The sequence below is a fragment of the Coenobita brevimanus genome, chromosome 13, assembly GCF_032717465.1.
Source record: "Coenobita brevimanus isolate Jiangsu-jjx chromosome 13, ASM3271746v2, whole genome shotgun sequence".
In the NCBI taxonomy this organism is placed as follows: domain Eukaryota; kingdom Metazoa; phylum Arthropoda; class Malacostraca; order Decapoda; family Coenobitidae; genus Coenobita; species Coenobita brevimanus.
In genome coordinates this window covers 53,752,084-53,768,576 of record NC_136966.1, presented here as the reverse complement: position 1 = coordinate 53,768,576, position 16,493 = coordinate 53,752,084, and the positions used below count along the sequence as shown (strand labels likewise).

General features: G+C 42.4%; 1 non-coding gene across 1 annotated transcript; it reads left to right on the top strand.

The window, feature by feature from the left end:
• Positions 1-14,307: 14,307 nt before the first annotated feature.
• LOC145416985 (5S ribosomal RNA) lies at positions 14,308-14,426 on the top strand. Its single transcript, XR_013900374.1, has one exon. It is a non-coding gene; the product is annotated as a 5S ribosomal RNA (ribosomal RNA).
• Positions 14,427-16,493: the final 2,067 nt, after the last annotated feature.

Genomic DNA, 16,493 nt, shown 5'->3' with positions numbered 1-16,493 from the left:
TTCTTTCTTTTTCTTTTTGTTGGTGGGCCACCTCTTCCTTAGCGTTTAATTTCAGAAACTACATTTTATAATTTCTTGCATGTCATTTAGGTCTTCGTAATATCGACAAAGTCTGCATAAGTAACATACGAAAGGAATTTAAATTGCAAACTTAATCCCAGACGAAGAAAAGCTATGAAATATTCCAAGCCAACAAGAATACAATACATAATATCAAAATCTACTCTCTCCCTCAGTCCAATGACGTATTATTTTTTGCTGCCGTTTTCAGACGATTTTTTCTTTTCCTTCGGCTTAAGAGACCATTTGTGGCAACGAGGTTTGAAAGTCTTCGCTAAGTCCTTCACAACCCGATATCTCTCCCTAAGCTGATGGAAATCGTCTGAAGGTAGGGAGAATATAAAACACGTCATCAGACTGAAAAGATAAAGTAGACGGTGACACTGGCTTGCTTCGCTCCGTGAGTCCGTATCCAAACGTTGACAGTCCACAGCAGGCGCTCTGAAGCAACACACCAGTGCTGCAGTATCCAGACGGTGCAAACAGGTACGTACCAGGAATACTTCACATCATCTCACACAACCATAATGGTTTAAAGTATTCTGGTCTGATTTATTATTCCTATTCTGCAAATACTATTGTCTCATTGATAACATATTATTTCGTATGAGAATCTGGGATGATAATAATATTCTTCATCTCTCACAAGGGTGCTGGAAAAGGATGCCTTCAGGCGGTGGCACCGATGCAACTGAACAGCTTCACTGACCGGTCACACAAACGTCCCCCAACTACTTTCCTATCCCCCAAGAGAGGGATGGTGATTTACAGAAGGGCAGCTTCAGCCTACAGCACATCAAAGTCACATTCAGATGAGCCTGGGGCCACAGCTACAGCACAATCCCTCATGGGCTGGGGTAGGAGATATTTTCCCCATCCCCACTTTTAAATGCCGTGCCCCTGTGTATTACGATATCCGTCCTAGACAATTCGACGGCATTACGAATCAAATCTAAAACGGCATTCTCCACCACATACGCTGTCAACCCAACATGACAAATTTCCATGTCCACTTCTCATCCAAGTTTCCGAACGCCTCGAGAAGCCACTTGGTTGGGTCAGGCAACGGTGTTCTTAGGTCCTGCGGATGAGTTACCCTTCAGAACCCGTAACACACTGCTGCCCAGCCAACGTAAGTGTATGTAAGACGGCCGCAACAGAATTATTCGTTTTGGCACACAAATTTTCACCATATTAATATCCTACAAAATCCTTTACTACATGATTTACCGCCAGTTATTCATTACAATATCTATCACCCACTGTCTTTTCTACAAAATATTTCAAAAAATCTTTCTGCAAGATATTTTACCCTCTGACTCTCCTACTCTTACTCAACTAGACCTTTCACCCTCTGATTCTATTACAAGCTCTTTCACCAACTCTTCACTGCAGGATCACCTACCCACTTCTACAGCAAGGTCGTTCATTGGCTGATTCTCTGTAAGACTTTTCACAATTTCTTTCTGTTACAAGACCTTTCATCACTTCTTTTCACCACAAGCCCTTTCATCCACAATCTTTTCTACATTCATTTATACCAAGCCGAATTAAATCGTCTGGTCGTAGAAAAAACAACACGTCACCCTACTGCAAAGCCTAACCGCCTATTGACTCCACGAGGGGTATTTTGGCAGTCTGTTTACATTTGAGTCCCTAATTGTACTGCTGAGTAAAATGGAACAAGGGAGGGAAACAAACTGAGCCCAACAGTGTGACCGGCACGGGACACGAACTCCAGTTTTACAAGTTACGATCTGGATGAGCTAACCAGTATATCGCCATGTCCCCCAGGCGTCCAAGACACAGGCTAGACTCGTCCCACTCGCGTTCTGTGTGACGTCACTTTGCCAGTCGGAAGGAGCGGGGTGAATAGAGAGAGAAAGAGAGAGAGAGAGAGAGAGAGAGAGAGAGAGAGAGAGAGAGAGAGAGAGAGAGAGAGTTTTTAATGAGGCGAGGGCATGGCCAGGATCTCACTAATGGTGTGGGGAAGGGAGAAAATCCACTTTGTACCCCCCAAGAAACAGCAGATCGGAAATTAGCTTCCAAAATCGTTATTCAGTGCTGCGCTTTATTATTATTATTATTATTATTATTATTATTATTACTATTATTATTATTTTATGATGATGACGATGATGATGATATTATTATTTTCATCATTATTATTATTATTATTACTACTACTACTACTACTACTACTACTACTACTACTGCTACTACTGTTATTATTATTATTATTATTATTATTATTATTTATAGGATATTATTTGGTGCCTCCATCTTTAGGTAAATATAACAATACCATTACATGTCATAGTGAATAAGTAGAGTCATAGTGAATATGTAGAGAAAAACACATTTGCAATTTACTCTCAGGAAGGTAAAGTGTGTGTGTGTGTGTGTGTGTGTGTGTGTGTGTGTGTGTGTGTGTGTGTGTGTGTGTGTTGCCTGACTCTGTATCCTATGAGGGGTGGCTTCGACAAAGTGACCACTAAGCGTTTTTGTCCCTGTTCAGGAATGACTACTCTTCCCACGACACAACACCCTTCCCTAAAATTCTCGCATTTTAACCCATCGCCTCGTTCTTGGTTACCTTCTTCACCACCTCATAAATATCATCATCATCATCATCATCATCCTGACCTCTTTTTCCACCTCAGGATAAGGAGAAGTAGAACCCAGGACAATGAAGAAATGAGTACGAAAGCAGGAAGCCTATCAACACCACGCACACTACTGGGCCACACACTCATCCACGAACCATCCAAGCCCCCGGAATCTGGAAAAATACACAAAGATAATGTATAACACGCAGAGATATGTTTCCCTAGACCATTTTGATCCGGGATTTTCAGCACTTCTTCCTTGCCTTTTTTTTTTTTTTTTGCATATGTAGAGAGAATATAACCCATTGTGACCCATAGATTTTTCTGCAGCTGAATAAAATTGTCCTGAGATGGTCATGACGAAATAACAAAATACACCTGGGCCTGAATGGAATAGGGCAGCTTAATTCCTTCGCTGCCACAGTCTTCCTCATGTTCAGTAAAATCAAGAAAATAATTAAAAGGCGCCGTCAAACTGAAGACTGGTTCTCCCTCCCTCCCAGTGATAAATCTCTACTATGCATAATATCACCCGGCTGTTGCACGAATCAGTAACGTCATCGTAGTGAAGGGGTTAATAGTTTCTTGCACTGTAATAAGGTGTAATACGCAAAATAAATCGCCAGGGAAGAGCTGCCACGAAATCTCCGAAGCCAGCGAGAATACGGCTCTAATATTCAAGGAAACGATAAGATGTCATAAGCAGATAAATCGATGCGGAACATTTTTAAGGAAGCCATCTAAGACCACAGACCACTGAGCTATATCGAAATATGATATTCAAGACATGTTTTTTGTCATCATCATCATCATCATCATCATTACCGTCGTCGTCGTCGTCATCTCCGAACTTTGCTTACCACTATACTCCGTTTTTTTTTTTTTTTTTACTGAGGCGAAGATGCACTTGACAGGTTGATGATGATTGGCTGAATGCAGCATATCCGAATAACATTTACTAAGCCAAATATCCCCCTCAGATATATGTTGTCAATTGATAATGCTAACGAGTAAATATATTATGAATTGATGTTGCATTCAGCTAATCGTCACCAATCTGTCAAGTGCATCTTCGCCTCGGTAAAAAAAAAAACTGAGTATAGGCTACTGTAAATGGAGTGGGCTTGATCAGATACATGAACAAGAAAACACAAAACATGCTCGTGCTCAAAGTTTCGTGAAATTCAATGAACACTTGGGAGTGCTCAGAGTGGAACAGAAAGGATCATGGTAGGTTTCACATGGAGAGAGAAAGATAGGTTTTTGGATAAGAGAAAGACGACAACAGCGGATATTAACCCTCTAACGGTCAGAAAAATTCTAGTGTTCGATTCCAGCTACCGTAAGCTATTTTATTCAGCTGACAGTGAGCCAACAGAGCCAGTGGGTATTAATCAGCATTGTCAAAATGCATATATGGGAATGGGTTGGTCCCGCCTTTCGTAGGAGAGATAATAGACGAACAGTCAGGGTCCTAGAATGGCTACCCAGAGAAGGAAGAAAGAAAGAGCAAAGGACAACGATGGAGAGATGGAAGTCCAAGGTTTGCTGGAGGTGAATGGAATAAGTTAAAGCCAGTAAGGCTGGAGAAAACTGGAAGAAACGTTTATCCTGCACAGGACTGTTTCAGACTATTGATGATGATTATGAAGTATGATGCAAGCCTCTACAACAGCCATGATAATATTCTTCATACAGTACAAACTTTGCGTGCAAGGACCGATGAATTAATATGCATAATGTCATTGCTAGATGTCAATGTCTTCACTACAAATGAAGCTGAAAAATATGAACCTATGAACGATGAGTGAAAGGAGGTGCAGCCATAATTCTGACAATAGTTCTACCTGAGATAGATTCGAGATAGCAGGACTCTCAAAGAAACAGGATTGAAGTTTGTCTTTGATTTTAAAATGTCCAGTGGATGACCCAATGTGCCTGAAGAAGATTTTTTAGGTATAGGGGAGAATGAGCCAGAATGATTGCCGGGAGGGATTGTATGTATAAGCTATTTTGACAGGGAAACGCAGACAGATATGGTAGTGTGGGTGTGCTGGTTATGGAAAAGTAGGTAGAACATGTCACGAATGTAATGAGGGTAAATAAAAGGACTATAGCAGTGAAAACTTTGTTCGATAGGTTCACGATTTCATTTATATCAGCGTGTGCTCCACAGGCTGGCTTGAATGATGTAAGAAAAGGCTAGATTCTGGGACGACTTGATACGCGTAATAAATGGTATGGGGGATGATGAGTTGTAGTTCTGGGAGAGGACTTGAACGGTGTTGTGAGTGAAGCAACTCAAGAATATGAAAGGGTACATGTGAGATGCGCATCTGGTACGAGAAATGTGGAAGGAGAAAGGATACTCGAATTTGGGGAGACAATGAACATGACAGTACGCAAAACGCATTTCAGGGAAAGAGAAAGTAGGTTGATTATATACGAATCTGGGGGAAATAGTAGCCACACTGACTACTTCCTGGTAAGGAGGGCTGATATAAGTTTGGTGAAGGATGTTAAAGTTGTAGATGATGAAGAGTGTGTGACCAACACAGATTACTAATATGTGACATGGTGCCTAAGAAGCGGGTGATGAAGAGGGGTACCCATGCACCTAGGAGGAAAATACTGAAGTTGAAAAACCAGGCAGTAAGCAATGCCTTCTATAGTGACATGGGTAGAGTGGTGGCTGAACAGGAAGCTGTTGACAGAAGTGTTAATGAATAGCACAAGGCTCTCAAGAACAATCTCCCGAGTTACTGATTCAGTGTGTGGATAGACAAGGGGATCCCACAAGACATAAGGTAACATGGTGGTGAGATGGAGGTGTAGAAGCTGTGGTTAAGGAGAAAAGAAGACTTTCCGCGAATGGAAAAGGGATGTTAACAAAGAGGAATACTTGGCTGTCAAATATAGGGCTAGAAAAGAGGTATTCAGGCAAAATCTGAGTCTCAGAGACTTCTGCTGGATAACCTAAATAGCACGGAAAGGAAGAATAAGATAGTTAAGGTGGCAAATGAGATGAAGAAGGAAAACAGGAATTTCTTAGGTGAGCAGTGTGTGAAGAATGATGAAGGAAAGTTAGTGACGAACAGTGAGGATATTAAAGACTTCTATGGAGAGCATTATAATAGGTTGCTGAATGAGGAATTTAACTGGAACTGGGAAGGTTTGGAATCAACGAATCCAGTGTTTGGCCCATGGCCTTTGATTAACGCTACCACTATGAGCAGGTCATTAGGCAAGATGCAGTTGGGCAAGGTCGTGGATATGTCTGGGTTGACTGCTGAAATGCTGTAAGCCTCAGTAGATGTAGGAGTGAGTTTGGTTATATATTTGATAAATGCTATTATACACGAGTGTGTTGTCCCAGATGACTGGCTGAAGAGTGTGACTGCAAATGTGTGTAAGGGGAAGGGTGATGCCCTGGAGAGAGGAAATTATAGAGGCACAAAACTTTTGGACCAAATAATGAAGGTAAAGGAGAGAGTTCTAGAAGGTATGATAAAAGAAAGAGTGAATACTGGTGAGATGCAGTTTGGGTTTATGCCAGGCAAAGGGACCACTGACAGGGCCGGATTACCAGGTATAGGCAAAATGGGCAACTGCCTACCAGACCACGGCCTGTAGCAGGCCATCCAGACTTCCAGAGCGGAATAAATATACGCTTTGGGCGTCCAAATAAGGGCCATCACCCATCAGGCCATCAAAAAAGGCATTATAGGTCATGCCAAAATTTCACTGGAAATAACGGGAAAAAAGGGATCTGTATGTTACAGGCCAATCATCTGCGTTGCCTACCAGGCCACAGCAGGGTTAATCCGGCCCTGACCACTGATACCATATTCCATGTCCGAAAGCTTCAGGAAAAATGTATAGGTAAGAAAAGGGATCTGTACTTTGTTTATGGTGATCTGGAAAAGGCCTCTGGCAGAGTCCCTAGGGAGGTGGTGAAATGGGCAGTAAGAAGACTTAGGATCGAAGAGTGGCTGGTTAGAGTGGTTATGGCTAAGAATGTGAGTGCTCGCACCCAGGTGAAAGTGAATGGATATCTGAGTGATGAGTTTTCCGTGAATGTTGGCGTGCATCAGCGGTCAGTCTTGAGCCCCTTACTATTTATCATGCTGACTGAAGTCCTTTCAAGTGACTTCAGAAATGGACTCCCGTGGGAGATGTTGTATGCTGATGATTTAGTGTTGACTGCAGAGAGTGAAAGGGACGCGGAGGAGGAAAGATTTAGGAAGTGGAGAGATGGTATGGAGCACAAGGGACTGAGAGTAAATGCAGATAAACAAAAGTGATGGTGTCTAGGGCTGGTGACGGTACTGTCAAAGAAGAGGTAGAGTGACCATTCGCGGTTTGTCACAAGGGCGCGGAAAGTAATTCCATCTTGTGCAGTATTTGCTATAAGTGGGTTCATAAGAGATATAGTAGTGTTAGGGGTAGACTGAGAGATAATGCTGATTTCGCGTGTGTGGTGTGTCGAGAAGAGCATGTGGAGATTGTCAGACGTGAAAGGATTGATCTTGCTGGTGAGTCTCCTGAGTGTGTGGAAGAGGTTTGTTACTTGGGAGATAAGTTATGTGCTGGAGGTGGGGTTGGAGCTAGCTCTGTGGTTAGAGTGAGGAATGGTTGGAAGAAGTGCAGGGGGCTGTTGCCTCTCCTGACATTAAGAGGACTCTCCCTCCGTGCTAAGAAATCTTTTTATGCAGCATGTGTTACGAGTGTAATGCTGTATGGTACTGCGACCTGGGCAGTAAAGGAATCTGATATTCGTAGGCTCAAATGTACAGAAATGACAATGATTAGGTGGATGTGTAGTGCGCCCTTGAATGCGGGGCCTGGGGGGGCTAGGTTTACGACTGAAAAGTTGAGAGGAAGAATGAGACTGAAGTGTATTTGTGTTGTGATGAAGAGGGGTAGATTGAGATGGTTTGGGCATGTGGAGATGATGGGGGATGACAAAGAGATGCAGAAAGAGTGAAGTGTAAACATTAGGGGTGGGGATGCGAGAGGCTGACCGAGAAAGACCTGGGACGACGTCATACTGTGTAACCTCATGGATAAGTGACTAAACAGGGAGGCTGCCAGAAATCGAGCAGGATTAGGTGACCAAGGCCGACGCATGCAAGCATGTTGGAGCCTTTATAAACGAAACTAAACGTCTCAAGGTGCCCTGAGGTTAACTGAGACCATGATGTGCCAGCCACTGAGATGGGGACGAACGGTTACTGCCCCGGAGGTCTGACGATCCTCTGAGTGCTGGGACAATCGTTCACTGGTAAGTTAAACACACACACACACACACACACACACACACACACACACACACACACACACACAGATGTAGGCGTTTCCGGACTCAGCCGCTGATTCTCTCGCGTTGTGCCAGAGATCGGCTGGAGGGGCGCCATCCTTCTGTTCCCTCACATGAATACTGTATTACCCACACTCTTAAAATGATGGCATACAAGATTAGAAAGATGATGATGATGATGATGACAAAGACAACGACGACGACGACGATGATGATGATGATGATGTTGATGATGATGATGATGATGATGATGATGATGATGATGATGATGATGATGATGATGATGAGGAGGAGGAGGTGACGGAGGATGACAAATAATGAAATACTAGGACACAAAGATGATAATGATGATGATAAGGAGGACAATGAGGATGAGGCTAAGTGCCACGAGGAAGGTAGATTGAATTGTCTGAAGATACATGAAGATTCCAAATTGGGTGACAGGTATAACAAAAAGCAAACGGCGAGAGAGAGAGAGAGAGAGAGAGAGAGAGAGAGAGAGAGAGAGAGAGAGATGCGAATGAAGGTCACACATAAACATCCAGCCTCAACCAACCCACCAACCAGTATGCTGACAGACAGTGTTGAGTATGGGTACATAGTCATGGATAGAGTCAACCGCTTTCATTTCTCCACCATTACAAGGTTGGTTACTGCGTCCTTCCTTGTTGGGGCTGAACTAAGGTAGGTCAGGGTAGGGTAGGTTTAGGGTAAGGTTTTGTTAGGAGGTAAGTTAATGTAGGGCAAGTACTGTAGGTTGGGTTAGTTTAGGGTATGGTATAATAAATTAGGTTTATCTTGGATTTCGTTGCATTAAACAAAAGTCAGGCTAAAAGTGAACCAAATCGTTTCGCCGTAGCCAGAATAAAATGTGTAATTAGACAGAACACCATCGGCAAATAAGACCCTTGCCGTTTTCTTAAGTCGTATTCACTAGGCATCTCAACCAGCCTTCACAACACACAATTCTCCTTAGCAGTTCATCATAATAGGGAATCACTGTGTTGTGTCGTATTTCCCACAATACTCATTCAGCCCAGTTTGTGATGATAAAAATATAAACGAACAAATTTATACCTCTGGTGGATGGGGGCTCCCACCATCCACTCACTCGACGTAGGGTTACTCTTAGGTGACTACACAGACTGATAAGCCAAATGGCTTCTTGTACAACTGGGAAACATTTATTACGCTTGGTGGTAATCATATAACCAAACCTACATGTTCCCTACGTGTCACGTTAACGACCGTGCTGGTGTTCCGCCCTGTAAAATAGCAAAACAGAAAAGAAAGAAGAAAGAAGTAAACAATCACAAATTTTCAGAGTAAGAAAGACCAAGAGTTGACAATAATGGACCGAACAAGGGGTAGGTTAAAGATGGCAACGTGGAATGTGAGAGGTACGAATAATGAGATTGGGCAGGTGCGTCAGGATGCGAAAGTAAGAGTACTGTATATGCGGACTGTCTTAAATCAACTGGAGATATGTGTGTGAGCAAGTGGGCGTATGGATTGAGTATATATGCTGAAGCAGATGAGAATGAGCAAACAAATGAGGATGTATGCACTGCTGTATGCAAGAAATGGAGGGAGGGCATAGAGGCATGGATCAGTTAGCTCGAGGATATTGTTATTAAAAATGAAAGCAGGAATACAAGCATAGGCGACTGTTTGTGCGTATGTTCCTAAGGAGGACCGAGCGGCTTGAGTGATAGATTAGTTCAGCGTTTCCCAACCTGGGGGACGCGCCCCCCTGGGGTGGCGTTTGAGATTGCTAGGGGGGGGCGTAAGGTAATCAAAGTTCAACATCGGGCTAGGCCATTCAGATGCCTACAGGGTATTCCCAAAGATATGTGTGAATAAGGAACTTTGATAGGAAAACTTCACAACCGTCATTTCGAGCAACCACATGTAGTGTTGCCATCTAGCATCTAAAGCTTCCATATGGAACAAATAAAAACATCGTTGTTTTGGCGTCAGAGAGGTGGGGGACATCATGAATACAGTCCTGACCAAAAGGGGGCACAGTACTAAAAAGTTTGGGAACCCCTGGATTAGTTCTTGGTAAATGTGGAAGCGAACAGAGAGAAATTTGAGTGAAGTAAGAGAGTGTTTTTGTTTAAAGATATGAATGGAAAAATGGGGAATGCTAGAACTAATGGAATAGTTGGTCGGTGGGGTGTACCCACTGAAGTGGATGGAAATGCCAGTGTCCTGATGGACATTTGTGCAGGGAAGGGTTTGACAATAGCCAGTACCTTATCTACCACTGGATAATCCACAGGTATACATGACGAGTGAAAAGTAGGTTGGGAGGTGAGCTGGATGAATGTACGGCATTGTTTGATTTTGTGTGTGTGTGTGTGTGTGTGTGTGTGTGTGTGTGTGTGTGTGTGTGTGTGTTCGAATGAGAAGATCTATGCTTAAAACGAAATTACAGAGGGGGGGGGGACTATTTGATAACTACATGATACTGTCTAAGACAGAGGTGCAAAGGCGATGGGTAAACAGAAGTAAAGGAAGAAAGGAGGACGCACTTCCTGCAATGAAAGATGAAATGCTGCAAGAGGAAGAAAAATGACTTAATACAAAAGAGATGAGAAGCGACTGTATAAACATGATTTGGATAATATGGAGGAGGCGTAAGGTATATGTAAGGTGTTCACAGAAGAAATATGTGCAGCATGTGAGGTAGTGTGTGGGACGAAGAGAAGATTTAAGGGTGCAAAAGACAAATTGTGGTAGATTGAAGAAGTGAAACCAGCTGTGGATGTTAAGACAGCAGTAACTAGATAGAAAGCAGAGGAATGGAGAATGTGAAGAAACGGAAATGAAAGGTGTATGTTGAAAAGAAGAAAAAGGTGAAGAGCCTACACAAAGAGAGCAAGGAAAAGAGTGGATAAGGAGTTTGGAGGAAATCTGATTGTAAAATGGAGGGAATGTGAAAAACTTTTGTGGAAGGTGGTCAAGAAAGTAAGGCAGGATCATACCATTCATGCCACGAAACCAAAAGACCATACGGACAGGAACGGAGGGAAAATAAGGGCAGGAAGAAACACAAAAATATCAAGAAGATAGGCAAGACAGAGGAGGAGAGCAAGAAGGGAAAGAGTGGAGTCAAATAGGCCTCTTTCAGTCGCCTCTTACGGCAAGCAGGGATACTGGGGAGGTATCTTCCCCCCCCCTCCTCCCCAGAGGGATTATTTAAGAGATTGGAATAAATTGGTGTGACAGACGAACAAACAAGGAATTATTGGAGCGTTGTGCTGTTGGCGAGAATGTGACAAAGTGTTAGAAGAAATACTCTGAAAAGGTTTAGCCCTGTAGAGAAGATGGAGAATGAGAGATAAACTGAAGAAAAGGGGAAGGGAGACCGTGGATGAGATGGGGGAATGGGATGGAGAGGCACATGAGACAAGGGGCTGTGAGTTGTAGAAAGGGCGCCCTAATGTCAGAAGAGAGGGTGACATGGCAGCGATTTGTTTGTGACCGTCGCCTGAGGGATTAAGGCGTCTTGCCATAGATGGATAGACAGAAACTTACATACAGCTTAGGTGTACTCTCTTCATCCGGTGACGTATCTTTCAGTTTACTCTTGGTACCTCAGGACGAGATGATTCAGCTTAGAGGAGAATGTTCAGGCTGCAAGGGTTAGATAAAGCCTTCAGTAACTCCTCACTGCCAGAAATGTGTTCCTAAGGTAAATAAAATAGAGTGGCAGCAACAAGAATAACACGAAAATAACATTCTCGGGTAAAGGGCGTAAGACATTTTATAAATACAAACCCAGTAGCGTGGAACCCGAACGTTCTGTGTACACTGTCTCTTGTTACAGGGTGGCCATGAGCCATATTCTCGTCGGCTTAGTAGGCATCGTAACATCTCTTCTTTACAAACTTATTTTAGTAGGCATCGTAACATTTCTTCTTTACAACCTTATTTCTACTTATATATTGTCCTCTGTGTTATTTATGCAATCAATGTTTCTATTAAAATGACAGAAACAGCATGCAAAAGAGCTGTAATGTATAGCAGGCAAGATAAATCGCTACGGAAGAGGTACTACATATTCTTCTACTTCTTCATCCGTTTTCCCGTCACCCTATGAGGCTTTCTAGCATCTCTCCCTTAGCGATATAATTTGCCTGCTACACCTTATTATTGTCTCGTGTGTCATTTATATCTTTTAAGTCTCTGAGGCCAGGTGACGTTCCTTTTATTTATTTTTATTTTGCTGTTGTTGTTGCTGTCAGATGATTTTGCCCAACTTAGGAAAGGCCTCTAGCAATGAAGGGGTCTGTTAATGTTGTGCCTAACCCCTCCAGTCCCAAATTTCGTCCAAAGCAGAATAAAACCGTCTGAAACCAACAAGAATAAAACAGGGGGTTATATATCGACAGAGATCACATAAATAACGTACAAGAGAATATTAACGTGACATCAGCAGAACTAAACTGGTTAGGGGGAGATGCAACAACCCTCCTAAGCTGACGAAAATACTGCTCAAAGTCTCGTTACCCCCTGAGGAACTTATTCGCAGGACAAAATACACCGAAGTTGGAAGATAAACCTCTCTTGACCGGGACAACTCTGGTGCTTTTATTACAGTTAACGCCAGACTATTTTATTTTGCTAAGCTTGAGAGTGAGCATAGGAATCTAGGAATGGTAATAGTGTGATAATTAAGCCTCTCACGGCTGGCTGAGGTAACGCTAGTATTCTGTTCCATTTAACGTCACATTATTATTATTTCACCTGCTTCACCTGAGTCATACACACCTGACAGTTCATGGGTACAGTACTGACACTCTCAGGATCCTGAACTTCTTTTTCATATGTATTTAATTCTGGGCATAAGCTAAACAGTTCTTCCCCGAGGCCCAGCAGTTCTCTTAAAAGTCACACACCTTCACATGTCACCATTTCGGCACCAATACCCACCGTCCATACTGATTACGGACGCTGCATTGGTATTACCGGGGATCTTTTTGCAGCATGTCGGTGGATCTTGTGAAAAAATTGGTAGTCTGTTTTAACGAAATTCATCAAACCGTTCCCTGACCCAACGTGGGCTCGAACTCGCATCATTTCAGACAACAGACGACTTCCTCCATCACTCAGACACCACCTTCTGCTGAATAAAATCGTGTGGCGTCAGCTGGATTGAAACAGTGCTGTTGTCGTGACTAGGAAAGGGATTACGCTGAGTATTGTCAGAGGAGCAGGCGGTTGTACAGGATATGCGCTGATAAACATTCACCATTCCCTCCCCCCACTCTCTCTCTCTCTCTCTCTCTCTCTCTCTCCACGGCAAGCCACAATCCCTCACATACACCCCTCCAGCTCTTTCCCGTTTTTCTTCTTCGTTTTTCTTTTTTTCGATCAACGTGCGATGTTCTCCTGTGTTTAATAATTATAGGCAACAGGCAGTGTATTATTATTATTATTATTATTATTATTATTACTGAGTCAAACAGAGTGTGTTAGCACTTCCTGTGTTTTAATCAAAGTGAGGACAAGCATCTTCATTCACGCTGTTAGCAAAGATACTTGCCTTCCAGGGCGTGGAGCCTCGTCACCACCTGCAACATCAAAGGTGTCTTGGAACCAACACCCCTCCTCAGAGAACATCAGTCTGTATAATACACCTATCAGAACCATTGCATGAGTATAAAAGATCCCATAGCACAATCTCAGATCATATCAGTCTGAACTAAACTCAGAATATCAGCTACAGTATTGAACCACCAGTGGTTGCGTGTACAAAGTTTCATGAAAAATGTTTACTATGGCATATATATATATATACTCATACGTTCATACGTGTACACACCCATCATCAATAGTATGCTAGGTGTATACGTGTAGTGGGCTTACATATGAAGTGTGGTATAAGAAACATGTATTAGTGAAAAAAAAAAAAATAGTGTTTGAGTTAGAATGATAATTATGTCTCCTTGTGTTTTCAGACATGATTACTGCTACAATCCACTTGGGGATGTTTCTTTTCCTGCCCATCTCGTCTGCAGAGGGTGAGTTGAGCAGAGACGGCACGGTGATGGAGGAAGGGATGGAAAGGAGGTTAAAGTGGAAAGGAAGGGAGGGAAAGGGAGGAAGAGGAGAAGAAGGGAATGAAGAGAGAGATAAAGGGACTATGGGGAAAGAAGAAGATGCAGTTGACATGAAGGAAGAGAGGAAGAGGGACGAATTATGAATTATTATTACCTGTACTATCATTTTTGTTAAAATTAAAATTAAAATTAAAATTATTATTATTATTATTATTATTATTATCATTATTATTATTATTATACTATTGCCAACGGCCATGCCACGTTGAGTACACCGCTTCCCGTTCGATCAGCGAAGTTAAGCAACGTTGGGTCTGGTTAGTACTTGGATGGGTGACCGCCTGGGAACACCAGATGCTGTTGGCATCCCTACGTCAAGTGGGGTTGGTGGAGGATTAGTGCCCCTCCCTGTAAAACAATTAACTCTAAGCCCTTGGCCACCCTGTCTGGGATACATGGCGTCTGGCAATGAATGAATGAACTATTATACTATTACTAATACTGTTATTAGTGAGTATAGTAATGAAAATTTTTGGAAGGTAATCATACATACGTGATGAAGCTCCTTCCCCACTTCCGATTTACATATTATATAGTGTGATTCGTGACCATGCTTGGAAACCAATGCGTAGCGTGCTGTGGTACAACAGGTGCCACTGATCGTGTGCAAGAGCTTTAAGGCTGAACAACATCCATCAAGTTTGGTTAAAGTCAGATCTAAAGTGTTTAAGTTGATTTTGCCGTGTGTCCTTGACCTTTTAACTATATCTGACAATAGAATAATTTCATATTTTACATAAATTTCCAACAAGTCTGAGCCAAATCGAATCAAACGTATCTGAGATAAAGGGCCAGGCCATTGACCTTGTCCTGCGACCGGTTGTTTTCAAAATTAATTCACTTCACATTTTCCTGTCCTCCAACCCTTCCACTAAGTTTAATCAAGATTGGGTTAAAACTAGCTGAGTTGACCTTGCACTTGATTCCTGACCTATGGCGATTTTCGTCCAAATATAAATCACCTGTTTCTCTGATACTCCTGAACCGTTAAGCCAAATTTTGGTACAGTTCCATCCAATTTTTTCCCTCAATTTTGCTAACAGACAGACATACAGAAAGACAGACAGACAGGCAGGCAAAATGGACCAAACACAAAACCTCCTAGCACCTTCACGTGCGGGTGTAATACTAACAAGCTCAAGCCCTCAGAGAGAGAAACACCCTCGCCCACCATCTGCTCTAAGAGCCGAATATTTGACAGAGCCCTTTGACCTCGATCTACAACAGATTACTCCCAAATATTTAATTATTTAACTATTGCTTAACCCTTAACCATTCCATCTAATTTGGTTTAAAACATAACAATTGTATGAGCTGACTTTGTATAATGACCTTTTCATTTAACCTTTCTATGTGGCCTTCATCTTTAACTAACTGTTCTCAAACTCGAATCTCTTTAGCCTTGCTGTGACCTTGCCCTTGGACTGATTTTCAAAACAGAATACCGTCGTTTTTGCCCGACTCTTAGCCCCTCCAACAAGTTTGGTTCTAATCAGATAAAAAGCTATGTAAGTTGACCTTGCCCAGTGACCTTAACTAATGACCTTTTCCTGTGCTCTTGACCTTTTATTGTTCTTAAACCTGAACCCATTTATTCTTGCATTATCATCCACCCTCCCAGAAGTTTAATTGGAAATGGATAAAAACCGTTCAAGTTCTTTTCCAGTGACTTTCATCTTTGGCCTATTGTTATTCAGCCAACACCCACACACATGAATCGAACTTTCACCTTGCCCTGTGACCCTGAATGTTGACCGATTGTTCTCAAAACTGAATCACTTAATTCTTGCTTTACTATCAACCATCCTCTTCAAGTTTGATCTAAACTGGATGAAAACTAAGTTAATTATGTTAAGTCGCCGCTTCGCTTAGTCCTGTGACCTTGAATGACCTACTGATTTCAAGATTAACAGGTTTCCATACTGTCTACCCCGAAACCTTTCCACCAAGTTTGGTTTCGGATAAAAACGGTTTGAGTTATTTTGATAAAACACACACACACACACACACACACACACACACACACACACACACACACACACACACACACACACACACACACACACACACAACTACCATTAAACACAAAACATCCGCTCTTGCTCTGCAAGTGCTTGTGTAATTAAGTACAGCAAAGTGATTGTTGGTCTGGTTGTTAGAACGTCCTTGTAGGAATGATGTCCCTGTGTAAGTCTGATCTCCATGAGGTTACTAGAGGTTTTCGATTACGTAATGCCACTCATAGTAGTAGGGTGGTCATGTACCGCCGTCAGTGTACCAGAACAAAAGCAGCATTGCCTCAGACCCCTACACTTCAAAGGAGGAAAAATGAAATTGGTTGCTACCGTTTTGTCTTTATAGATGCGAATCACA